This window comes from Tribolium madens, unplaced genomic scaffold (genome assembly GCF_015345945.1).
Source record: "Tribolium madens isolate multiple individuals breed KSU strain unplaced genomic scaffold, Tmad_KSU_1.1 Scaffold_19;HRSCAF=116;Tcas5.2_LG9, whole genome shotgun sequence".
Taxonomy (NCBI): Eukaryota; Metazoa; Arthropoda; class Insecta; order Coleoptera; family Tenebrionidae; genus Tribolium; species Tribolium madens.
Window position 1 is genome coordinate 12,192,619 of NW_025400983.1, and position 26,812 is coordinate 12,219,430.

At 31.8% G+C, this 26,812-nt stretch overlaps 1 protein-coding gene across 1 annotated transcript in view; it reads right to left on the reverse strand.

Annotated features, from left to right (window-relative positions):
- Window positions 1-26,812, reverse strand: part of LOC123008869 (5-hydroxytryptamine receptor-like) — a 145,106-nt gene that overhangs the window by 110,377 nt on the left and 7,917 nt on the right. The window lies entirely within an intron of this gene.

The window sequence follows — 26,812 nt, forward strand, 5'->3', positions numbered from 1 at the left end:
TAATATAATATAATATAATATAATATAATATAATATAATATAATATATTACAGGTGCGCCAGAACTCAAGCTTCAGAGAAAAATGCCATATAAGGTAAGATACCAGGAACATGGAAAAAAATGTTTAAAAAAATTATCTATAAAAATTTCAAAGTTTGTAACCTGTCGGTTTTTTTGCTATGTTTCGTATTAGAGGTAACCAAATACAAAAACCCGCTTAAAATATCAATATGTTTTATTGTCAACCTCCGATTTTATTAACATCAGGATTAATTAATAGGACCGTACACAAGCAACGACCTCTTCAAATCCATCTTGGTAATCTTATTCTGCATTTTCTAGTTTCCTGTAATTTACCTTTTCGGCGGGATGTCATCCACAATATTATCTCTGGTGGTTTTGGCTAGTCTTCTTACGACCTTTCATCGGATTTTCGAGCACGAGTATAAGGCCGTTTAGTAAAGCCTTCGACCAGTTGTCGGATTGGAGTTGCACCAAGGGAAAATAACCTCACTTTTAAGGCCGCACACCATCTCTAGGTAACTAAAAATGCATGTAATTTCGTCATTGGCATCCTTCCCGAATAATATGCCACTTAGGGTGGTTTTCCATCTAACAATCGGGGAAAATTACGACTTTGACCGTGACCACGTGGTGCCGTAAAAGTAACACGTCTTTCTTTTTAGGCCTTCTTTTCCATCTTCTTTTTCATCTGCTTCTTCCTTTTTTTTGCTACTGGTTTTTGTGTCGTTCGGCCTCCTTTGAACGAACAATTGAGTTACGGCCATCGTATCCTGAGGGAGTGTACCAGTTTCCTGGCCAGGATCCCTAGAACCCGATAGTGGCCCTGTGAGGAGACCAACGGACCCCAGAGCCCTCGTCTAAGCTAAGATACTGTATATTCGACCATTTTTCGTAATTATTGGACTTTAAAGAGTTGTGACGACAAACGAATAATAAAATCGTGCCCTTCAGGCTTTGAATTACATATAAATATTTAGCTTCGTAACCTTATCCCTGTCTTCACTTACCTTTTTTGCGTATTCAGATTATTTAATGCCCTTCTGGCTCTTAATTTAGATCACTATTGAGGAACTCGCGCTTCCCGGGAAATCAGCTGATTTTGGTGACGCGTAGTTCAGTGTTTCGGTATTATATTTTTTTCCGGGAGTTCGGTTTACGGCCAAGAAGGCGTACGAATACGTAGAACCCCTTTTACTCTTCCTGCAACCTACCCCCCCCTTTTTTTTTCTGTTTTCATTTCATTTAAGTTAATTATATTTACTCTAATTTAGATTAAACCAACTTATTTACTTTATATTTACTTATTGCGATTTTATTATTCCGGGTTTAAACTTGTTAAGTTAAAGTTAAAAATCTCTCCACTTGTTAATTTTTCATCCTACTTTGTAAACTTTTTTTGTTAATATACAGTGTCAATTATCTATCAATCTTTTTTTGCTATAAACCCTCCACCTTCTCAAACTCCGTCGTGTTCTGTAATTAGCCCCCTTGCTACCGTCAACCTTCGGTAGATTATCGTTCCCCCTCAAGTGTGACTCTCCCAAAATTAAGGTTGTGGCGCCCTCTTTCCATCGATAGTACCTGCCCCTCACGACTTAGCAGGCCGGAGCTGGGACCACACTGGGAGCGGTAAATCCCACAGCAACAAGGGGAGCAAAAAAAAAGCGTCATATAAGTTATGAGGGTTTAAAGTTTGCACTATGACTCTATTTCTGTTGGAAAAATAATTTTCCAAGTTTTTTTGCTATAGGCTATTAAAAGAGGAAACAAGGAAGCTGTATCCTACATTGTAACTCTGTTCAATGTTTTTTGTGGCTTTTATTGGCAAAATTTTTGTCCCTTTACTAAATAATTGTAAAAAAACATATACAAGATCATCAGTATCATTAAATAGATATAAAAAAATGTCAAATGTTAAAAAATAAATTTTCAACATTTTTTGACATATAGAATGTTTTAAACATTTTTTTCATGTTCCTGGTATTACCTTACTGTTTTTCCAACAGAAATAAATAGAGTCAAAGTGCAAACTTTAAACCCTCATAACTTCGAAATTTTTATAGATAATTTTTTTTAACATGTTTTCCATGTTCCTGTTCCTGGTATCTTACCTTATATGGTATTTTTCTCTGGGGCGCGAGTTCTGGCGCATCTTAAAAAGGTGATAGAATATTCAATTTTAAGATAAAAGTTTCCAATAAACATGTATCAAAAAATCTTACCTTGAAAAAGATGCGTTTTTAGTGGGGTTTTCCCACTATTGCAGAATAGATAAAATTACAAGAGTTGGTACAGCTGATTACTTTTAAACAATTGAATGAATTTAAGGATCAGTTGTCGAAAGTTTTAATCACTTGTCTCTTAAACGGTGAAACAAATTTAATTTTTATTTTTTATCCTTTTTATGGTCTGTAAATTGTCTGTAAAATTGTAAACTGATTTTACTCAAAAACGGTAAGTTTTATCGAAAAAACGCAAGAGACCACTTTTTTGTGAAAAATTATGAAATTTAGAATTGTGTTGCTGAAAGTGGCAAAAACCAACCGCCAAAATAGTTACGGTACTTTTTACCCTAAACCCCCAAGTTTAGGACGCCCCTGAGTAAAAATTTCCATTTTATCTTTGAATTCATTTGGCTGTATAAAGGTTATCAGTTGTACCAAATTTTGTAATTTTATCCACGATGGTTTCTGAAATTTTGGAAAAAATCCATTAAAAGATGCACCTCTTTCAGGGGATGTGGCTCCCTTATATAAAATTTTTCGATATTTGTTTATAGGAAACTTTTATCTTAAAATTGAATATTCTATCACCTGGTTAAATTTGTAACAATAAAAATGGAACAGCCTGTATATTATAATATATTGGATGTTATAATATACAGGCATATTTAATACAATACAAATTTAACCAGGTGATAGAATATTCAATTATTGTTCATTTTTCGAGCTTTAACATGGGGATCTCAGTTATTATAAGAGATGCGAGGTCGGTTAAATTAGGGCAAAGTTGCGCATTTTTATGCTGAACAATAATTTGAAAGAAAATTTAATGTGTCATTTTTAGTTTTTGAATTATTGGAAAAAACGCAAATTTGTGATTTTCGTTTCTAATTTTTCAAGCGAAAACTAAAAGACTTAGACGTTTTAAATAGAACGTTCTTAAGGCACTTATTTACAAGGACTCTAAATCTGTCATCGTATTTTCCAAGGCGCTCTTGATATCAGAGTTACAACACTCAACTTTGGATTTTCTTATGGACGCCATATTTGATTTCTGTATTTTTGAAAAGTCTTTTTGTTTCTGATTACAACGATGTATCACACTATATGATCAAATTTTATATGGTGATCAAAATTAAGAAAGCGCATTTTTCCGAAGAGTGCTTTGGAAAAAACGCTAACGATTTTAATTAACAAACTAAATTTTAAAACAGTGTATTTTTATAACTTTGCGTTCTTTTATTTTGCGAAGAATAAATTCTAGTTTATCAAGTTGTTCCTATTTCAAAACTTTTGTTTTTAAGTAGGTAAGTTTGACGGAAATGTGACTTCCAGATCCAAATTCAATTGAATTGTCAAAATTTAGTTTGTTTAACAAAATTGTTGGCGTTTTTTCCAAAGCACACTTCGCAAAAAGGCTTTTTCTTAATTTTAATCAGCATGTAAAATTTGATTATATCATGTGATACATTGTTGTAATCAGGAACAAAAATACTTTTCAAAAATACAGAAATCAAATATGGCGTTCATAAGAAAATTCAAAGTTGAATGTTGTAACTCTGATATCAAAAGCGTCTTGGAAAATACGATGACAGATTTAGATTCTTTGTAAAAAAGTGTCTTAAGAACGTTCTAGTTAAAAAAGTCTAGGTCTTTTAGTTTTCGTTTGAAAAAATAAAAACGAAAATTACAAATTTCCGTTTTTTTCCAATAATTCAAAAACTAAAAATGACACATTAAATTTTTTTTCATATTATTGTTCAGCATAAAAATATGCAACTTTGCCCTAATTTAACCAACCTAGTATCTCTTATGATAACTGAGATCCCTATGGTGGAGCTCGAAAAACGAACACCCTGTATATATCCTTTCTGCACAAAACAAGAATCTGTGTTATAGCAAAATCTTATGACCAGTTTATATTTAGAACAATAGAAATCAGCAATTACATAATAATAAAAAATAGGTATACAAAAAGTGATAGTCTATGAAGATATACATTCCAGGTGAATAAAAAGTATGGAACCAAACGTTTTTTGCTTAAACTATTAATTTTTTGGAAAAACAAATTGATGAACGATAAAGTACTTTAAAGTTATGATGTGTTATTAAGAATAAAATTTTTCGAAATTTTTTTTTGTTTTTGAGTTCTACAAAAAAAATATTTTTTTAAATAGCAACCCACAATAAAACTATTTTTCTCATAAAGGTTATGATGTAAGGATCACAACTATCTACTTCATATTTAATTTTTTCAAAAAAAAATGTTTTCATAAATTGCATTTTTGACTAAAAAAATCGCATAACTCAAAAACAAGACAAAATTTGGTTCTCAAAAAACGATCTCATTTTTTATATTATGTTAATTTATATTTATTATTATTTTCTGAAGATTTAAATGATTTAAAAAAAAAGTGCATGGTTCCATACTTTATATTCACCCTATATAGATTCAACTATTGTTGTAAGTAGGAATAGCAGCTTTTATTATAACTTTACAAAAAATAGTAGAGAATTAAATTTAAGATGAATATTCTGGAGCTTATTTCAAGAGTAAACCGTGTTGCACTTACTAAATCTAGTAGCAAATATTGTGTTAATTACAATTTAATTCGAAATTCCACGCTTGTGTTTAGATCGCGCTTTGATGAAAGGATTTCGCCTCCGTGCTTTTCTTTATTTGCGTGTTGAGCTTCTGCAAACGCCCCGGTTATCTCGATTGAATAAAAATTTCGGTTTGTTGACTCTCTTTTTCATTGTCACTGTTTACGTAAAATTTTTCAACGCAAACACAACAAATATAAAATCAACTAAATAGATTCGGTTTACTTATATCGCTTTGTCACTTGTTTGTATTCAGTTCGTGTCATGTACGACAAACCAATAAATTGTATTTATTGGATCAGTACAGTTCTGCAGCGTCGTAAATTTCGCCGGGTATATTAGCTAAACTGACGTATGCAGTCGTTTTTGTTGTAACAAATTGAAAATAGGGGGAATTAGTTTATCGATTCGAGGGTGAAACGGGCCGTAAAAAGTATCGGCAATAACGCGTCTTGCTAATCATGAGTGGAAACAGGATCCAACTTTGACGGCCGGGGAAGAAATACGCTAAAAGACAAGCAACATGTAACTCTGAAAAGTTGTTAAAGTGAATCGATACTCCTGTTTCACTATAAGGTAGCAGACATAATATGAACCGCTCTAACGACCTAGTGAAATATTATCTAAGCAATATTTATTTCATGTATAAATTTAAAACGAGCGACACCGGCCTGTAATTAGATTTTTTCAGGACTCTACCGGTTGCACCCACTTGTTCCTTGTTGGTGGGTCAATTAAGCGGCGAGAGGATCCCTGGTGTATTTAAATGGCGCTTATTAAATGGAATAATATAATTAACATCAAGGGGCGCACTTTGCTAATTAGCCGCATAAATCTCCAAATAGGCCACCTTTTCACCAGTGGCCAACTCCAACTGACGACGAAAATCGTAATAAACCCTATTCCTATTGATAGTTGCAAGGATGAATGCGGCTTAATCAAGACGACTTGTGACCATTTATACGAGAACAATGACTCTATTTGTTGTTATCTTGTAACAATGAGAAGACGAATGATTTGCCGCAACATCGCAGACTCTTGGAGAAATCACTTCGGGCCATAAAAAGGAATTAATATAATACCACAACCACTTGATAATTTCCACTCAAAAGCATATGCGGGCGATACTCACAGGAATCTTTTTATTACACCAAGATTTTTATTGCCAAGAAATTTACGAGGACGCTGTTACGAGGCAATTCTAAACAACTGAAACGGAATTCAAGCCGCAACTATTACAATTTGTACTTTTAAGCTTAAAAAAAAATTAGGAAAATCTCAAACATAAGCTATCGATGTCACGCTGTTTGTTGGGTATAGTTTATACAGAGTGTTCCGTTTTTATTGTTACAAATTTGAACATGTGATAGAAAATTGAATTTTAAAACAAAACTTTCCTTTGAACATGTATCGAAAAATGTTATGTAAGGGACCTACACCCTCTGAAAAAAGTGAGTTTTTAATGGGGTATTTCCACCGTTTCAGAATAGATAAAATTATAAAAGTTGGTACAGTTGATAACCTTTAAACACCTGAACAAATTCAAAGATGAAATGTCAAAAATTGCAGATAAAATTACAAAATTTGATACATCTAATCGAATTCAAAGATAATATGTCGAAATTTTTATTCATGGGTGTCCTAAACTGGAGGAGTTTAGAGTAAAACGGATTTCATTTTAATTCTTTATGCTGTGCAGTCTGTAACATAAATTTTAAAATGATTTTACTCAAAAAGGGTAAGTTGTATCGAAAAAAACGCAAGAGACCTTTATTCTGTGAAAAATTATGGAATTAAGAATTTTCTTTCTGAAAGTGGCAAGAAAGCCAATATAGTTAAGAGTACTTTTTATCATATAAAGAAAAGAACAATATCACCAAATTTTGCTCACCCGTGGCTGTCTAGCGACAGTGATATCGATATTTAATGTTTATTGTTTCTCTAACGTCAAAAAATTAGTCACGTAATTTATGAACTGCATTTACTGGACTAAACAGTTCAATACAACAAGAGATTATATTGAAAAAATATTGTTAAAAATCTTGAATTAATACTAATTGAATCTCCACCTTCTGAGTTGTCAACATTTTCAATTCCATAAAAATCTGTCGGCAAATAACAGAGATATTAGACCTAAAAGTGTTACGTGGGACACTTTGTATATTTATTTTATTTCTAGGTCATACTGGTCTACTTTAATTTGAAACTAAAAATGATAATTTAACCCATATCATATCTTTTTAAACCTAGCATGTAGTGTTTCTTTTGCGACCAAAGATCCAGATTTTTTAGACATTAAATAACGATTTTTTGAGAGCCACAATTTTTACTATTTTTACAGCGAACATAAATGCTAAATATCAACATTTCGCTCAAATACAATAATACAGACTCCTACATTTAAAAGTGTATAATATCTTTTAAGTTTATGGCGAAATTATCTACAAACATTTCCGTTTGTTTTTCTAATATTCTAAGACAAACAATGTCCAAACAGATGCCATAATTTCTGAATAACTTTTTTTCATGCTACCCTGTTTAATTAGAAAAATTAATAAAAGAGCGTTATGACTTGCATAAAAAGCGGCAAAGCTTTTAGCAGCAACCTAAAGAAAAGTAAAAGTACAAAAAAACTAGAAAATATTTTGCGCTATTGAGCTGAATATGTACTCAGATAGATGTCTATCTGGCTGAAATGCAAAATAACACGATGGCAAAGACAGAAGTTTCTTTAAACACACAACCTTCCACTTTACGAATTACGAGATGAATTTCTCGGTTTGTTTGACACCTTAACTTGAAATGTATTTACATAACGTACACCCTACAGTCCTTGTGACCCATTCACTTGAACAATATAAGGAATAAAACTCGAAATAAGTATAAATAATTGACGTAACAAAAGCACGGAATCAATTCAAAACGAGGTTTGAAACCTTATGAGCAAAGATAACACTGAAATGCAACTATATTTCTTAAATTTTGACAGCTGGTAGCTGTTTGTTCTACTCCATTATCAGCACTTGCCAAGTTTTAGCTGACAATAGTCTAATTAGAATTAGATTTGGTGTTTATTTTGTCAATACATTCCACATAAACTTAATTGAATTATATATTTTATACACGACGTTAAGTCAACCGCAGTGTAATTTATAAAGTTTGTGTTTCCTAAACTATTCAAAGACCGAGTTTCAATTTGACCAGCGTAGACGCAAAGGGACATTCCATTTCCATAAACCATTTGCGTATATAATAACAAGCATTGCAAACTGCAATAACTAAGAACTATTACGATAGGCACGTTTTAGTTAAATTAAATTCACTCCAAAACGTGCCAGCTATTTTTCCCCTCAAGAAACTTTTTTTGAATATTCATTCTGCTTCAAAGTTTCACTCCATAAAATAATCCTGAGATGCATCAGGTCATAAAATAAATTTGCTCCTTTATTGCCTCAGTTCGCGAATTTGCATATTTAAACAGGGATATTGTCCCCCGAGATTTGATCATTTTAGGCTGAAGCTAGACTAAATGATAAATTTAATGCAACACTGCACTAAAATTTTGTCGAATTTACATGCCAAGCTATTTTTACAAAAAAATGTGACGTAAAGGATCCCCCGCATTATTCTGTTTTCATCAAGAGATTTATGCAACCAAAATACAAAATAATACCGTGCGATCAAAAAAAAATTAGAGTGGTGGTAGGCGGTGATTAAAGTCCTTCAGATGGCAATCCTGATTTTTAACATCAAATGTCAGCGGAAACTTTGACAAGTTTGCGTTTTATTCCTTTTGACTGAAATAATAATATTCACTTTAAAGCAGAAAATTTTTATTGCTGAACAAGACGAAAACGGTGAATGGTCATTTTCACTTTCAGTTTGTGTGGAAAATTTCCAGCCCAGATTCCCAGCTAATGTGTTGCCAAATGTAGATTTTAATCGACGCCTACTCTAACTTATTTATTTTTTTGATCACCCGGTAATAGATTTATTAAAATCGGAATATTATGTATTTGCATATTTTTTGGAAAATGTGACATTATCAGTGGCGGCTCGTGGATTGTCGAGGAGGCAGATGATATTTGTACAATAAAGAAAAAGTTTATTTGAGCAAAATTTTTTAGCTTTATAAAAAATTTAAATTACTTCATAAAACACTTTGAAAAATGTAACATATTATTTTTTGTATACTTTTTTAGATTCTTTTTTTTTACTAGAAAGTTGTAAAAAAATTAAGAATGTGTTATATTTATGTACAAAAACGAATATCGATTTTTTCGAAATAAAATATACTACAATAAACCAAAGAAATTATTGCCTATATTTTTTTGGTAAATTAATAGAATCTAAAACAATTTCTTTTGACGACTGTACAATGCCTCCTTTGCCTCTTATGATATGCTTGCAATTTTAGTTGCAAATGGCACATAATAACTCTAGTAATGTTCGACAATTGTATTATAAATTGTCCTAGATATCCAACTCCTGATGAAACAGAACCACATCTAATTAAGTCCACACCAGTAAAATTGCTCCGACAATGTTGAATAATTCTTTCATTAAGAATACACTTCAACTCACATCAAAATTTAGAAAACTAGTTAATAATCGATTTAATCCTAACCTAAGCTCCGAAATTAATTTGACGATAATATTGAGGAAGATATCTTGTTTCCTTCATCGGTTCTATTATGTCTTGATAATCCTGCGTTATTTGTATAGTGGAATGAGGATTATATTTCGACTAGTGTGAAATGGGATTTCGACTTTACTAGTAACTGTAAGGTGTATGAATATTATTATTGCGTTCCCAATTAATACAAAAAATACTTTTCTGAAAAACTCTGTCTCAATTTAGATAATTAAACTAGATCATTAAACCGGTACAAAGATTTTTCTCGTTAATCAAAGTTAAGCTTCTAGAAAGGGTCTACATTAAAGTATTGATATTTCCCTCCCGCATTGCATATTTTCTCGGTCATAAGAAAAATGTTTTATATGTAAAAGAAAACTCCATTATTTACATCCAATAAGACGATTTCATTATCTAATTAAATTTTCTTTGTACAACAAAAAAATCCTTTAAACGCTTCATATATTTTCAACCAAACAACCCGTGTTTTTATATAATTTATTTCAATCTCGGCAACACTACAAAAATACAATTTTGCCCAAGACTCTCCTCAATTTTGCTCAAGTCAAAATTAGGTTCATACTCTAACGTTACTCTACACTTTTTTCCACGGTTTAAGAATTGGATGCTATGCTCTACGACATCAAGTAATTCATCGTCTTTGCAACGGAACAAGATACGCTTGAATACGAAATGAAATGAGATTTGGGATTTGATATTAATAAATTTATTGGTCGGATTATGGCGATTTGTGTAAAGGGTGCCATTAGAGGCTAATAAATAATTTCTCTGTAAATGACAGGCTCGCCTGATGATGGCCACATTGTCTTTCTCAATAATTAGTATTCGGGGTAATATATACAAACGCACCAACGCTTAACAGGAAATTTAGCAACCTGTCATAAATCGTTCTTGGTATATTCTGTAGTTGAGAGTGAATACGACTTGAATCGCAGATTTTTAATAACGATTCAAAAGAACGACTTGTTGCCTCTAAAAATAAGTCGCAGATAACCAACTGAAAAAAGCTTTAGAAATTACTTAATAAATTGTTTTGTTACCATAAAATGATCAAAGAAATAATACTTCTAAAGCCGATTATAAAACTGGTAGCTTTGTGAGTGTTGTTAATCACAACAATGAAGTTAATTTTAAAATATGTTGAAGATTGAAATGCATTCTGATTTCAAAACAAAATTATTTAACATCAAAGTCTGGATTAATTATTTCTTTTGATTTTGCTGGGTAAATAATTTGCTTCAGTATGCTTTTAAAGTGTATTCGATTTGAAGTAAAACAATATAATAACTGTCACATCCTTGCCATATCCTATTGTTTTAAAAGGGACTTTAGCAGTAGTGTTAAAATAAATGATTTTGCAACGATAAAACTTTCAACTTTTATTTCCAACTTTGTAATAGAACTCAACAAAAATAATTATATTAAAGCTGATAGCCAAAAATAATATTATTTCACTCACAAATTTTGTAACATTTGTTACTATCAACTGCTAAATAATTATGTACTAAAAAATAGCTTTTTGAAGATTTAAACGACTTTAATTAAGAAGAATCTGTAAAAACAATCCGTAGAAAAAAAATTGGCAGAATTTAAGCCCTACTTTTTTACCATTTGTCCGTTTCTACGTAAAAAATATGAATTACAAAAATTTTTCATAAAAAGAATTTATCTGGGTGTAGAATTTAAAAAAACTGCCAATTTTTAACTTGAAATTTAGTTTCAAGTCACTAATTTAAGGATTATTGCAACAAGCAACAACACCTGAATTTTTCATTAGTAAAAATGGTTATTTGTTGAACACAATTGTGTTCGTCTTATATATATTTTCTAAATTCCACGTTGCATGTGAAAAGGTAGAAAGTATAATATTTCTATTTCATGTATCTAATGATATGAAATATTCAGTTCAGGTTGAGAAATGGCCACTTCCCAACCTGAACTGTTATATATCCTGTTTTTTTAAAATTTGATGAATTCTTTATTGGCTTTCCGTTCGTTAAGAAAAACAATTGGTATACAAACCTTGTTCGTCGTTGTTTCATTGTACTTCGGCTATAGCAATAGCTATAACCAAGGCGCTTCTCCTTTCGCTTTGGTAATGACGCACCTTCCACCTCAGTATGTAATCTACTATTAATCATCTACCACATTTATTTAATAAAAAAGTAGTTTTATTAGTTTATTTTAAACTGCACCAAAAATAAAATACATTTCGATTTAGTGAATCAATTTAATTCATCTTCAGGTCAAAATTTAGCAGAAATTAATTTTACGCAGCTGACTCTTTCACAATTTCCACTTCGATACGTTGCAACTAAAATGAGACTATTGAAATAGTAGGATATTTTATTGTGTTATTTTTTTTTTTTGGAAAACTAACAACCCTTAATTCATAAAAAGACAGATCGTCCGAATCGTGAAATTATTTGTTTGAATAGGATTGTCATCCCTGTTTTTGTTAACTTTTTTGCAACGTATAATAAACATAAATTTCCATATATTTCTTTGACCTTGCATGCGTGAAACAAGGGTTAAAAAACACAATCAAATTTCTGGCAAAACATAATTCAGCCAGGAATCGAAAAATTTCCGTTTCCTGAATATGCAAATATCCACACTTGTGTAAAATTTTCATCTGAGGTATTATTAACATATCACGCAAACAGTCCGATTGGAACAAATCATCATCAAAATAACTTTCGTTTTCAAAGGCTATTATATTTATAAAAATCATTTCTCGTTCGTGTATTTATTTAAGCAGCGTTTGTTGGCGCTTAATGAAATAAATTTTCGGATGGTAAATAAGTTGAATTAAAAAATCCTGCAATAAATGTAAGAGTTAATCAGCTCCGCACCAATTTAACGCACTAACCAGTGCAAATCTGCCAAAAACACACACTCCATTCGTTATTTATTTTCGTGTTTGATCAGCGACTTGCTTCAGGTCGGGCGCGTTTCCTGCATAATGTTTTAAAATATGTCGGCATTGTGGTCCACTCTTGATGAATGAACGTGCTGTGGTTTATCATACTTTAATAGGACTAATGACCGACTAACGCCATTATTCAAGACCGGTGCTGGTGACACCTGTGACAGATGTTCCCATTATTTTTACCAGTAATTCGACACTTTTCGTCACAGTTTTCGCCCGGAGTCAATGTGCAAAAGCGTAAAGTAGAGAAGATTCACAAAGGACAAACAAAGTGCGACTAATTGAATTGGGAAAAAGGGAGCTTACGGGGTGGACAGACACGCGTGATGTTGAAGAATGATACGGACCGACGCTTCCACCAAAACTATCTGTCAAGTAAGAGTGACACGTTACATCTTTCATAAGTTTTCAAGGCGCTTACAAAATGTTAGAGTTTCATTTTACAGGATTATAGCGGACCTTTTTTTCTTATTCGCTGACAATGGCATTTATTTGTGTTTTAGATAACCAAATCTTGCTACAGCGGAATTCCATTTAGGAAGCTGAGTGCTGACACTTTTCATCGAATTTGAAAGCTCTATGTACGGATAAAAAAATACCACCAAATAGGTAATAGTAAATGTCATCCTATTGTGGACAAACACTTTTCCTGAACGCTCTTGGACACAAACACCACTTCTTTAATTGACAAAATACACACAATAAAATAAAAAGAAAAATGTCAAATAACTTCGTCCCTGTTCGATATCGGAATAGCTTTTCAATACACTGACTTTATTAAAAGCTTTATTCCATATAATTTCATTAAAATCAGTTTTTATATCAAAGTTACCTATTAGAAACTTAGTTTAAAAGATTTACCCGAATGTCTTATTAAAGCCTAAAATGCTATTAAAATTACGCTATTACGCATTCGTATATTGTTTTATTCTAATTATTTGTAAAAAACTATTTCATTGAAATGGCTCTCGTAGTGGTTTACAACAGCTCACACCCAATTTTGCAGTTTCTTCAACTTTCTTGTTGTTCGAGCCTCTACAAACTTGCTTTCTTCTCCCATACTCCTTTCATCTATTTTTATTCTTGTTCTTACTTTGTCCAGTACCTTAGGTCTTTTCCATTTCTCACTTCTTCCAATTCAATAAGCAAGTGCTCAATTATATTTTGTTATTTCAACACATTCAATACTTTTGTCTTTTATTCAGTATTTATTCGCATTCTCATTTCTACAACTACATTTTGCTATGACTCTTCCTCCTAAATATATCAGTACTTCTTCTTTCGTTCTTCTTACTCTTTTATTCTTGCTTATTTTGAGTGTCGTTATCCCATGTGTAGAGAGAATCATAAACATATAAAAATTGCCTTTAATGTAGATATAGCTTTAAATGATGTATGCGCTGGTTTCTGAAAGATGCTATAAAAATAGCTATTTTTGTTACAAGTACCTGAAATATAATTCTTGCGGATAAATCATTGTTGTTTCCGAACAAGGCAAAGTTGACTCTGGAATAGCAAAAACTTTTAGGAACGTGTTACAAACAACATATACAGAGTGTTCGTTCCAAGTCGCCCCGGCTGATAACACCTAAACTTACTTCTTTTTTTCAAAAAGTAAATATTTAAGTAATAATATTCATTCTTGTCTTTCTTAATAAATGTATTAAATTTTTTTAGCACATCCAGTGTTCCGGAAATGCTACCAAATTTAGTTTTTCAAATGGAACACCTATATTTTTTTTCTCGAAACAATAATAATTGACATGAAAGATACGGTAAACCACTATATAGTACATTTTGCGTAACACAATGCGATCAGAAAACATCTTAAATCTTAGAATTTTTTAAGGAAATTGGTCGCATTGCCTGATTTTTAATTTTAAAAGAAAGGTGTGAATAAAAAAATACTTGGATACAGTTTAATTGTTAGTTTGACAAATCTAATTTGTCAGTTGATGAGCCAGTTCTCTTATGGAAACTCTTGGATTTTCTTCGACTGATAACAGAACATTCAGATTTCTATTTTCTTGTTCTTCACTAAGAACCACAGGTTTTTTTAGTTTTAAGAAGCGAACCTATTCGTCTCAGTTGTTTTTCAATTCGACTAAATTTCCAACGATTTGGGTGAACTCTATTTGAGTATTTTTCTCTAAACTGTTTTTCAGCTTCCGCTCTATTTTCATTGCACTTAAAAAACACTTCAAGCTGATCTACCAATTTGTCGTAATTAATATCATCCATTATTAAAAATCTCAATAAGATTTATTGACAAATTAGGCTTTATCAAACTAACAATTATTAGGTATCCAAGCATATTGCTTTTTGCATGAATACCTTGACAGGTAAAATCCGCCTACGTTGCAAAATTTGCTAATAAAATTCTAAAATTTAAATTGTTTTTTGAGTGCATTATGTAAAGTAAAATGTAATAAATAGTGGTTTATCGTATTTTTCATGCCAATTATTATTGTTTCGAGCAAAAAAGCATAGGTGTTCCATTTGAAAAACTAAATTTGGTAGCATTTCCGGCTACACCGGATGTGCCAAAAAAATTTGATGCATTTACTAAGAAAGCCAGGAATGAATAGTATTATTTAAAAATTTAGTTTTTGAAAAACAAGTAAGTTTAGGTGTTATCGGCCGACTTGGACCGAACAGCCTGTATTTGTTAAAACTCCTAAAAACACATTCAAACTTTTTATTACGTATAATTAATGTGATCAGAGGAAAAGACTCATTTTAGGGACTTTTAAATAAGTTCGTAAAAATGTTATTTTTGGGAACGAATACATAGAAAAAAATCTATCACGTACTATCGCCGTCAAAAAAATGGAAACACCAACATAGATCAAGTATTCAATTTTTGAAGCTTTTAACCCCTGTAATCAAGTCTTTCCTGCCATGATAACATAGAGAAACGTCACCAAGTCAAGGGTTTTATGGGTTCTGCTGAAGACTAGTTTGGTAAGAATTATTTTCCATCTAAAATTAGGCGTACGTGTCACAATGTGTCTTAAGTGGGTTCAGAAAATCTTGCAGATTTGTTTAATTACTGAGGTAGGACAGGTTGGTCAATGACATAGAAAGACCAGTTTACAAAATAGAAAAATTGGTGTTTTCATTTTTTTGACGTCGATAGTACAATTTTTTCACAAAACTCACTTCTCATTTTGAAATTTCGTATAATAAAAAGTACCGTGGCATTTGTTTTACACATGTATGCACAATACATATACTAAACATATTTAAGCTTAATTAAATAATTCTCTTAAATCTACTAACACTTCAGCAAATATACAAGAAGGGAAACCGAAAAAGAAGTTTTGAGAGGAAAAGGAAACGTTGCTATAAAGACTTGTACATTTTTTGTATATATTGCCTTTTATATCTTTTAGCCTTTGAATGTTTCAAAGCTATGACATACACTGCCGGACACAGAATTTTGGACAATTTGTCATTCGACTAATATAAAAATGTAAAACGGGCTTTAGGCAACTAACACACTTTAAATAAATTAAATAAATTTATAAAATTATTTTTGAAAGAAATATATCAGCTGTAACGGAAATAAATACATAAATTTTAACTACATATTGTCGTATCAACAAGAAATTACTCTCTAGGATTTAGGGATATTCGTGAATAGGTTGCCATAAATTTGATTAGGTTGGTTTTTGGTGACAAACAAAAAATATCGTAACCAGTGTCAAAATGTAGGTTAAGTCACCTGTCAGCTTGTATGGATTATTGATAGTTATATAATTGATAGTTGTATAATAGTTATATAATATTTTATTAATATTAATTGATAGTTGACAGCAGGTTGACAGAAAAACGTCAATCGTCAACAAAAAGGGGTAACCAATCCTAGGCATACAAAAATACTTCTGAAAATTCTAGTTACAAACAACATGAAAAACGTAATTTTCCTAAAAGTTCAAATCCTAGGTGGTAATTTCTTGTTGACAAATCTGTACATAACTCGCCAAGTGCAACATTTTTTTATGCAACGATGACGATTTTTTTGAAGCATTCTGTCCCTAACAAGCCGTTTCGTTTACACATATAGATGCAGGCACAGTATATAAATTTGTATTTGCCAAGTACTCTTTTTTTGGCAAATTTCTAACGGAGTTGAATGAAAAGCTTATTCTTAGCTGACAATAGTTGCAGTTTTATTATTGTCCGATTTTGATTGGTACTATTTAGGTTTGGTTAATCTGTCTTAGAATTAACCACTTTTGTAATAGAATTCCATTATTCACAAATGAGATGTACAGAGCGATCGAAAAGTCCTTCTATCAAAAGTATATATGCACACGACTACAATTGAGGAAGTAAATGGCATTTCGTATGTGAACAAGACATCAAAATAGTTTATTAAAAAACAAGGGTTACAAACATTCTCATTGTGTTACAAATGCAGGAGTATCACAATGAGAGGTAAAATGTGTTTTTTTATACTAATTTCTGTATTGGGCGCTTTTTAAATTGAATTTATTATTATATTTTTTAGCGGTATCCAAATCGCTTGAAAATAGCATTTAGTTTCGATGAAATACGTTGATTTACACTAATTTCTCACTTGAAAACGACAGTATGCAGCGAGTAATGACAAAAGTAGTACATACATAAAATGTTGCCAAAAACAATGTTACAAAGTTGTATTTTGTGCAGCTATTTTCATTTACACAAAATGCTTATTGTGACATAAAATAGAAAACATTATTTTATGATAATTAAAATACAATATAAAATATGTTGATGCGATCACGCGGTTTTTGTTGTCATATCATTTTTTCGGTTGTTTTATTGAAGTTGAAATGTAATCCCAAATTGAATTCTTCTTAACCAATTTTTGTATGCACTATGATTCTTAATTTTACCCCAAAGTTATGCTCTAACACTTCCTTGTAATTGTATCCTTTACTTAGTCGAGTGGAGGATGTAACTTAAGTCGGTAGTGTTTCGTTTCCTTGTGAAAGGCCAAATGGCATGGAATCATGAAATTGTGTATGAGAATGTTTTTTACGACGTGTAGTTTGCCTCACAAGTCATTCTAGGAGTCATTAGCAAATGGGTAAACTTTCCATGAAGGCAGTCTAACTCCCAAATGCCAGGCGTTCACTTTAACCCTCTTGTCAGCCACACCAATCTCGGTTAGCTTAGCAGCCTATGTGGATCGAATTACATTCTTACTTCACTGCGCTGTCCTATGAAGCATCCTCGATTGCTTTTGTATCTCTATCACTTGTAATAATAAACTCCGGACAATTCCGGTAATTAGAAATTTTACAAATTCCCAGTACCGCCTATAAATCGTTCATGAAATAAAATCGATAGAGCGGACAAGAGCTTAATAATGTAAATATTGAGCTTTCGTTAGAAAATGTAAACGCTTGTCGTGCTTTGTATAATTCGATAAATGATTATGTTTTTGATCGTAAACGGGTCTGTCGTTTTCGTAAAGCAACTTTCTAAAGATTAGCCGTTTCTAAGCTTATAAATTTTAATGTTCCCCAAACATTGGTTTTAGATTTTACGTTCCACAATTTAAATTTATTCGAACAAATGTGTCGAAACCCATCTTGTTCTTTCCCAAATTGAAGAAATTAATTCCACTCAAATAGTATTAAATTTATTTTTCTTCCGCTGAAAATATTTTGCCAGTGCTCTGTTCCCACGGGGAAACCACGTATAGATGTATACGAAACTCGTTCTAACAGAATTTTAACGCTTGGAAGCAGAAGAATGTACCAAATTTCATGCATATTCAGTACTTTTTATTGAAAAAATTTGTTAGTTTTAACCCTTTACATTTTTAAATTAAGTTTTCTGGTGCAGTTTAATTGTGTTCGGCCAACCAATGGACGCGATCCTTGATGATTTATGTTAGCAAAACGTTCGAAACATTAAGCTTGCGAAAACAAAGACCAAGACAACAGAAAAACACTAACGCTCTCTCACCCGAGTTATTTCACCAATTTCTCATGTTTTTTTCTTTTCGTTCCGAAACTATCGTAATTTAGGTAATTTTTGGCGGTTTTTCTCTAATTATAGTGCAGGAAATCGATTTATTTTGCGAGATTTGAAAGTTGAAAATAGAGAGTATGTAAAAAAAAAGAAAAACAATCTCGAAGAATAGCAAAATGGCTCAACCACCGGTTGGTCACGATGGAGAAATCTTGTTATCGGCAAGTTGAATGTAAGGAAGTTTCTAGCTTAGCAAGCGTCTTGATCCTAAACACATATTATAGTTAAGTAATAACGTTAGACGATAGAATAACAATGTTTTTGGACAAAAACGTTCCAGGTTTAGCTTAATTAGTAGAAATTTTTCCGGTTTTGTGTTAACGGGAAACATAATGTTGGGTTTAGTGATAAATAACCGGTCGTTTTTTAACTCCTTCATTGCCTGCCTAACGAATGAGCTCGCTCTAAATCTTTTTACTTACAATTTATCTAGGTCGAATACTTCTCCGTTCCACTATGCTGGAAAATCCCTGCTCTATTATTACCTTAGCAATTTCGTTGGGGGCAATTTTCGCAAAACGCCCGCTTTATTGGCGTGCATCTTAATCATTAAAAATCGACTCTGGATATGTTGTCCCGGTCGGTAAGGGCACCCATTTATCTCCAGTTATAAAAACTTAACAGGGCTGAAATATTAGATTCTTGATAAACAAACTGATGTTAGATAGCACTTGAATAGTTTATCCCAACCGGTAATTCAATCAATTTCTCAGGAAAGCTTAACGTTACCCTCCGGGAATAAATCACAGACTCGGCTCAGACGGTCATTAATAACAGACCGACTTGGAAGTAACAAACTAACAGACTTCGATATTTATTTAAAAGCCAGTGCAATCGTCACATAAAATGACAAATTATGTTGTAATTTTGTACAAAATTAAATACAGAAAAGTTGATTGAGGTTTACAGTAGAGCAATCAGTAAAATTTTAATTAAAATAGCTATAAATGTGTTTAATTAATAAATGTGTACTTCCTTTCAAAATTATTATACCTAATTTATGTGGATTTATGAACGGGGTGAAGTTTGTATAAAATTAATGAGTTTTGTTTTTTTTATCCTTAAGCTCTAGTCTAGTTTACTTGCAATTCACAAAAGGACGACGAATTCTTTTAAGGGCAGGGGGCGAAACTTTTGAACCTCCAGACAGCGTCACCGTCGACAAAGCCAAAATATGTACCAAAGACAAAATATGTATATACCAAATTTACTTTAAGTTATTTTTTGTCACAACACATTTCACCCCTTGGGATCTAACTCAAACGAAAGAACAGACTTTATTTTTAGGTGTAATGTACATTTTTTGACACCGACGTCCTCATACTCGTTCTCAACTATGCTTCGAAAAACGCTGTTTCCATTGCGGTACATAACCATGAGATGCATTAATAGAAATAAAGATAATTTATAATCGAGTCATCTTTAAATCTGAAAACGTATGTCTGTTTTTGAACTGACTGCACAGAAAACATTAAATAAAATGATAGGTTGAAAAGTAAAACGGCAAAATGGCTGGAATTAGTTTCACAGACGTATGTTTTCGGATCCAAAAATGATTCAATTACAAATTATCTTGATCTCTGGAAATAATTTAATTATTTCATATGACGGCTAATGACAACTGCGAACCATAATCTTTTGCTAACTTTTTGTAGTTCAAAGATTTTGAAATCGATATCAAAATAGTTCCAGCCTATTGTAATTGAAGAAAGGGTTTTAAATAGCTAATAAGAACGAAATACCCGTTTTACTGCCATCTACATACTAGATATTTTGTTAAGTTAAAGAAATACACTGTGTCAATTTAAAAACTTGCAATCGGAAATATCTCTCAACTAAAAAAGTTATTGAAAATTACTCAAAACCGTTTTGGTGATTCTTAGGGGAATCAAAATGGCATGATAAGTGACGCACCTCCACCCACCCTTGAATATAATAAAAAAAAAACAAGTCTTCGTTTTTAAATAATTAGAAAAACGGCTTTACCAAATAGGCTGTTGTATGACAATTTTGAAAAGCGCTTATGATGAGCTTTCCGACGATGTATCACAAGTAGAGTCGTGTCATTTAAAATTTTCAACTTGGAGTGGCTTTGACTTCAAGGATGGGTGAAGGTGCGTTACTTACCATGTCATTTCGATTCCCCCTAGGAACCACCAAAACGGTTTTGAGTAATTCTCAATAACTTTTTCAGTTCTAGAGATATTACCGATTGCAAGTTTTAAAATTGACTATATGCTTTGATTTCGCGCTCTTAAATACAATGTTATTCATGAGAGGAACTTTATAATTTCTTGCACAAATACTTAACAAATTCTTAAGTAATTGTTCAATACCTTCCATCAATAACTGCTACTTCATTTTTAGGACAAATAGCAGCTCTAGTCATTGCTTTTTTAAAAGCCAGTTTTCCCTTAGCCTTATTTCTTTCAATTTACAGGATAGTAGTTTTATTTTGCGGCATCTTTTTCAAATTCACAACTCGCTTTGCTGCGAGAAAAAATGAAGAAATAAAATTGAATTGACATTGCCCAAAAAATTTTGCACCATATTATAAATGTTCTATTATAAATCTTTGACAGATCGAGGTGGCGACTCGGAGGTGACAATCGATAAGAATTTAAAAAAAATTACAAAAGTTCAGTCTGTCAATTACTTTAAATCGCTTTTTATTTTTGGTAGATGTGTTCTATAGTTTCTGAGATATTTGGGTAATCAATTTTTTTAGAAAAAGTAGATAGTGTGCTATTTAACATTTAATTATTAAACTGGGGACGGCGGCTTGGGGCACACAAAATTTTATACAATATTTATTGTCAGTTTCACCAAAGATAAATAAATCGTCAGAAATAGTTATATAAACAATATTTTTTCTTTATTTGTTAAATAAAAATTTGTTTCGCTAGTTTTACCAAACTTTCTTTAGTTATTATTAAGTTAGTTACCTGAATACAATGTTTTGAGTAGTGACAGTAGAAAAAATGTTAAATTTGGGAGTTGTGCGCGTTAATTTGTTAAGAAAACTAATTACATTACTAAAAGTATGTTCACTATTAAAAAAAATAATGTCCAGAGGCGCCGTAATAAAATGTATTTCAAAACCACTGTTATTCTTTAAAAAACTAATATATCGGGTGTTTCAAAAATGTGTGGCATAATTTTAACCACGAATACCCCTCTACAAATGAGAATAGAGAGCACAAGAACCAATAGCACAATTGGAACAAATGCCGTTAGATGGCGCTTGTGCTGTTTCGTAAAGCGCAAAAAACAAAGATTTGAATAATAAAAATTTCCGTGGTGTATTCTCAGATCATGTTGTGATGGCCGGGATGGTTAATGCATTGTTTCTTCCAACACATAATCGTGTGTTTTACTATGATCATCAAGAAGTAATCAAATTTTACTTTGGATTAAATAAAATTGACATTAAATGTCACAGCAGTGACAGCTATGTCATTCGCAGTGGATTGTTTCCAAGGTAATGATACGCTCAAAATTCATACTTTTTGATTTTGCAGCGCGGTGTAGAGTTTTGTTTAAACCAAAATAACTCAAGAACGGTACATTTTAGCGATATTAACAAGAGTACTTTTTTTATGAAAAAATGATCCGGCTTTTGATTTTTGGCATCAAAAATATCTGTTAATAGGCTGAAAAAAGGAGTTATGACCCAAAAACTGAAAGGGTCCCATTGTCACCGGAAATCTATAGCTTTTACAAGACTTCCGTTTACACGATATCAAAGAGTGTCTTTTTGTCCCTTAACATGCAAAGTTTCATCATAATCGGATAAACGATAACAAAAATATTTCCAAAAAATCATTTTCCATACCGATTTTTGGAAAGCTGTAATTTTTCTATTTTTTGAGTTAGGTCAGTAAATACTGTGCTCTCTATTATTTGTAGAGGGGTATTCGTGGTTAAAATTATGCCACACATTTTTGAAACACGCGATAAGTAGGTACTCATACATAAGATGAAGAATGATAAACAAATTATTACGTTGTTAAAGCATAAACATAATTTTTAACAATGATATTTCTAACAATCCTCGTTCTCAAAATTACTAGAGCAAAATTCGATTTCATCGCTGCTATCGTGGGTTATGATAAGTTCATTAACGATTACATCTAAATGATTTTATCTACTTAAATATTGGTCTTTATTTGCGATCAACCAATTATAAACTCTTGCAAAATGACAAGTAAGAAAATTTTAGAGAAAAAATGCACGCTCATAACTTTCCATTCCAAGTTTCTTCTCAGTCACTGTCTTTTCGCCACCAGATGTAGAATAAGCTCTACACTCTTGATTTTACACTTTCTTTTCTTGAATAGAATTAAAGCAAAAGGTTATTGTAAAACATTTTTTTTGGCATCTGATAGATTATAAATTCATCCACGACAGCAAAGATTGTTTTTTCCCTGTGAGTTAATTTTCTGTGAGCTTTTTTCGCCCGGGATTTTTGACGGTTGGGCTTTTATTTATATGAGTATTTTTCTGGGTGGGTTTCTTTCATTGTGCGTTTTTTTCTAAGTGGGCTTATTTCTTTGTGGGTTTTTTCGGTGTAGGTTTTTTCTGTGTGGGGTTGTTTCCTTGTGAGGTTTTTTCTCAGTGGGCTTATTTCTATGTGAGTTTTTTTCCGTATGAGTATTTTTCGGTGTGAGCTTTTTTCCGTGTGGGCATTTATCTTGTGGGCTTTTTTCTTTGGACTTTTTTCTTGTGCGCATTTTTTGAGTGGGCTTATTTCATGGATTCACATACAACATACATATACAAGGTGCGCCAGAACTCGAATGTAGGGTAAGATACCATGGAAAAATGTTAAAAAAATTCTATCTATGAAAAAGTGATGATAGTTTAAATTTTGCATTTTGGCTCTATGTATTTCTGTTGGAAAAATAATTTTTCAAGTCTTTTTTTACAGGCTGTTAGAAGAAGAAGTCAGGAAGCTGTATCCTAAATTGTAACACTGTTTAATGTTATTTGTGGCTTTCATTAACAAAATTTTTGCACGTTTACTAAATGATTATAAAAAAATCATATACAGGGTTATTCATAAATATGAATCAATATTTGAACCTCAAAAATGACCTATAAAATTATGTTAATTTAAATAATAACTCGTGTCCTATCTCTACTGATAAGAATTTTACAGCCCTCGGAAGGTGGGTATGGAAATTTGATTTTTTTGTAATAACTTTGGAACTATTTGACCAAATATTATAAAATTTGGAACATTTCCCTGTGACAACAGGTCACATTTTCTGTGTTTTTCCATTTTTTTGCTCTCTTAACACCAATTTTTTATTTCATAAATCGATAGAGTAATCAATTTCGAATAAAAAACGCATAACCTTTAATACTCCTAAAATGGACCGTTTCAAAGATATTTTAATTTAAACTGAGGACTGCACAACACTGAAATCAAAAAATAGGGATTTTGAATGGACGATATCCACGGTAACAAATGACCATGGTCTCTCTAATCGCTGTCAGGCATCTGTCAACTTTGACATTGGACGATTATTAGACAATTAATCGAAAATATTTAATAAAAGAGTTTACCTCAGATTCCAAACATAACTTAGAATAAATCCAAATGGATCTCGTAGCATTTAATTCATTAAAAATTCACAAAAATTTATTGTCAAAGTTAATAGATGCCTGGCAGGGACCATGGTCATCGGTTGCCGTGCATACCATTTATGCAAAATCCCTATTTTTTGATTTCAGCGTTGTGCAGTCCTCAGTTTAAATCAAAATATCTTTGAAACGGTCCATTTTAGGGGTATTAAAGGTTATGCGTTTTTTAATCGAAATTGATTACTCTATCGATTTGGGCAATAAAAAATTGGTGTTAAGAGAGCAAAAAAATGGAAAAACACAGAAAATGTGACCTGCAACTGCTGGAACCGGAAATTGAGTGGATGTATCCGGTTTTCGTTATTACCAGTTTAAAGGGTATGTTGTCACAGGGAAATGTTCCAAATATTATAATATTTGGTCAAATAGTTCCAAAGTTATAACAAAAAATTTCCATACCCACATTCAGAGGGCTGTAAAATTCTTATCAGTAGAGATAGGACACGAGTTATTATTTAAATTAACATCATTTTATAGGTCATTTTTGAGGTTCAAATATTGCTTCATATTTATGAATAACCCTGTATGTATCAAGAGATCAAGATAATTTGTAATCGAGTCATTTTTGAATCCGAAAACGTATGTCTGTTTTTGAACTAACTCACCGGAAATGTCAAATAAAATGACAAGTCAAAAGGTAAAGTGGCAAAATGGGCTGGAATTAGTCATTTTATTAGACCAGTTACGACTTCACAAGGACAAACTCGAAAAATTTTTAGTTGCATCTTATGTAGGGTTTCTTTCTGATATCCAGATTCCAGATTTACACACTTTTTGATAGCCATTCAAGCTTTCATGATACCTCGAATAGGGCAATCCAAGAGGTTCGCAATAGGTAAATTTGCGAGGCAAAAGTCCTTTAAAATCGGCGTGTTTTTGCAGTAATTTCTAGTTCATAGTATAAATTAGGTATGTGAAATCTGCTACCAAAATGTAAATTAATTAGAAATACCTTTGCACTTCTATTACATACTAATTAAAGTAATAAAACTACAAAAAAATGATGTTTACTAATATGTATTTAAATATTGAAGTAATAGCGTTAAAAAAAATGCCTGCAGAATTCTTTTTTCCGCTCTCGTGAACTGTGACCTATCGCAATTCATTGAAAAGTCAGTTGATATCATACTTCCATCGTCAAGTATGTATATTATCTATTAATACCGTGCCTGTCTTTCATCGCGAAATCCTTTTTGTACACAATTCAGGAACCGCAACCTCCGCACGACGATTCATGATGAATTCTTTTAGCCCCGGTGATCGCGATGAACCGATCCAGTTCAAAGTATTCTCGAGTCTTGCTATTATATTTTTTAAAACCTGCTACAAGCTGATAAAACTCGGCGAAAAACTCGTTATATCAATACACAAGTGCGGCGAAATATTGTATGTCTGACTTTTTAAATACGATAAAAAGTTTCCACGTCTAAAAATGCGAATTGTGACTATTTATTTTTCTGGTGTACAATTCGAGATACCTCATTTTTATGCTACTCTTTATTTAGAGTCCGTAAACAAATCTACGTCAGTGAGCGTAACGTAAAATCGAAAAAATACAACACGGTTGAGAAATTAGCCTCGACTTCATTTCATCAAAAATAAAAACTTACGACTGTTGTGACTCCAGCTTCTTAATAAAAATACTTTTACGACTGACAAATATAAAATTTAATATTTTTAGAGCGACTTGATATTAAAATGTGAGTACAATTTATTACGAAAATATTTTAGAGCTGTAAACGGACCACAAGTGCCAGTAAGAGCTAAACTAGGGCGGTATGTGTGAACTTAATAAAGTTTATAGGTCGCAAGCAAGAATTGTGTTAGCTATTGCATTTAATATAATTTTCTTGTACAAGATAAATATGGGAGCCCGACATCAAATAAACTTGTCTTTCTTCAAATTTTTACGAGTCGGCTGGCGCATAAAGCTCGTATTTGCTCCCTGTTCACTTATATTTTGACCAAATGAGGAACTTGGGATTGTTAAAGCTTTACGGAAAATTAATTTTTATGTAGTGATACGTACAATGTAAACCGGAGTTGCAACCCCCTTTAAAAATTCATTTGTAAATAATAAACAGAATAATTACTACCTCTGTAATTTATTTTTTATTAGCTCTGAATTCTGACTTAATTTTAAATTTCCTTGGGCAAAGAAAACCATTGTAAAGTTAACAATTTTATTAAAAATATTTTGTTTGCATTTCAATATTTTGTACGCGAATATCTTCTGGTCTTTGTATTTGTATAGGAAATTGTGTGCTGATTCCCCTGTTATTTTTTTGTTATAAGATCCGACAATAATATGTTTTGAAGAAGATTAATTTTAATTTTTAAACGACGTTTTCCAACTAACGAAACTATGTAATGGGATAAAAAAACTTGACACCAAAATAAATATTTATCATAAAATAATAGTATATTATATCACAAGGTACAGAAGAGATTTTTTATAGTCTTCACTGCCGTGTTTTATATAACATTTTTTACTACTAGCACATTTATTACCCAGAAATACAACGGTGAAAAATGTAACCCTACTTAACGGACATGTTGCCTCGGACGCAACATTTATTTTTTGACATTTGACATTTTTTTATATCTATTTAAGGATACTGATGATCTTGTATATGTTTTTTTACAATTATTTAGTAAAGGGACAAAAATTTTGCCAATAAAAGCCACAAA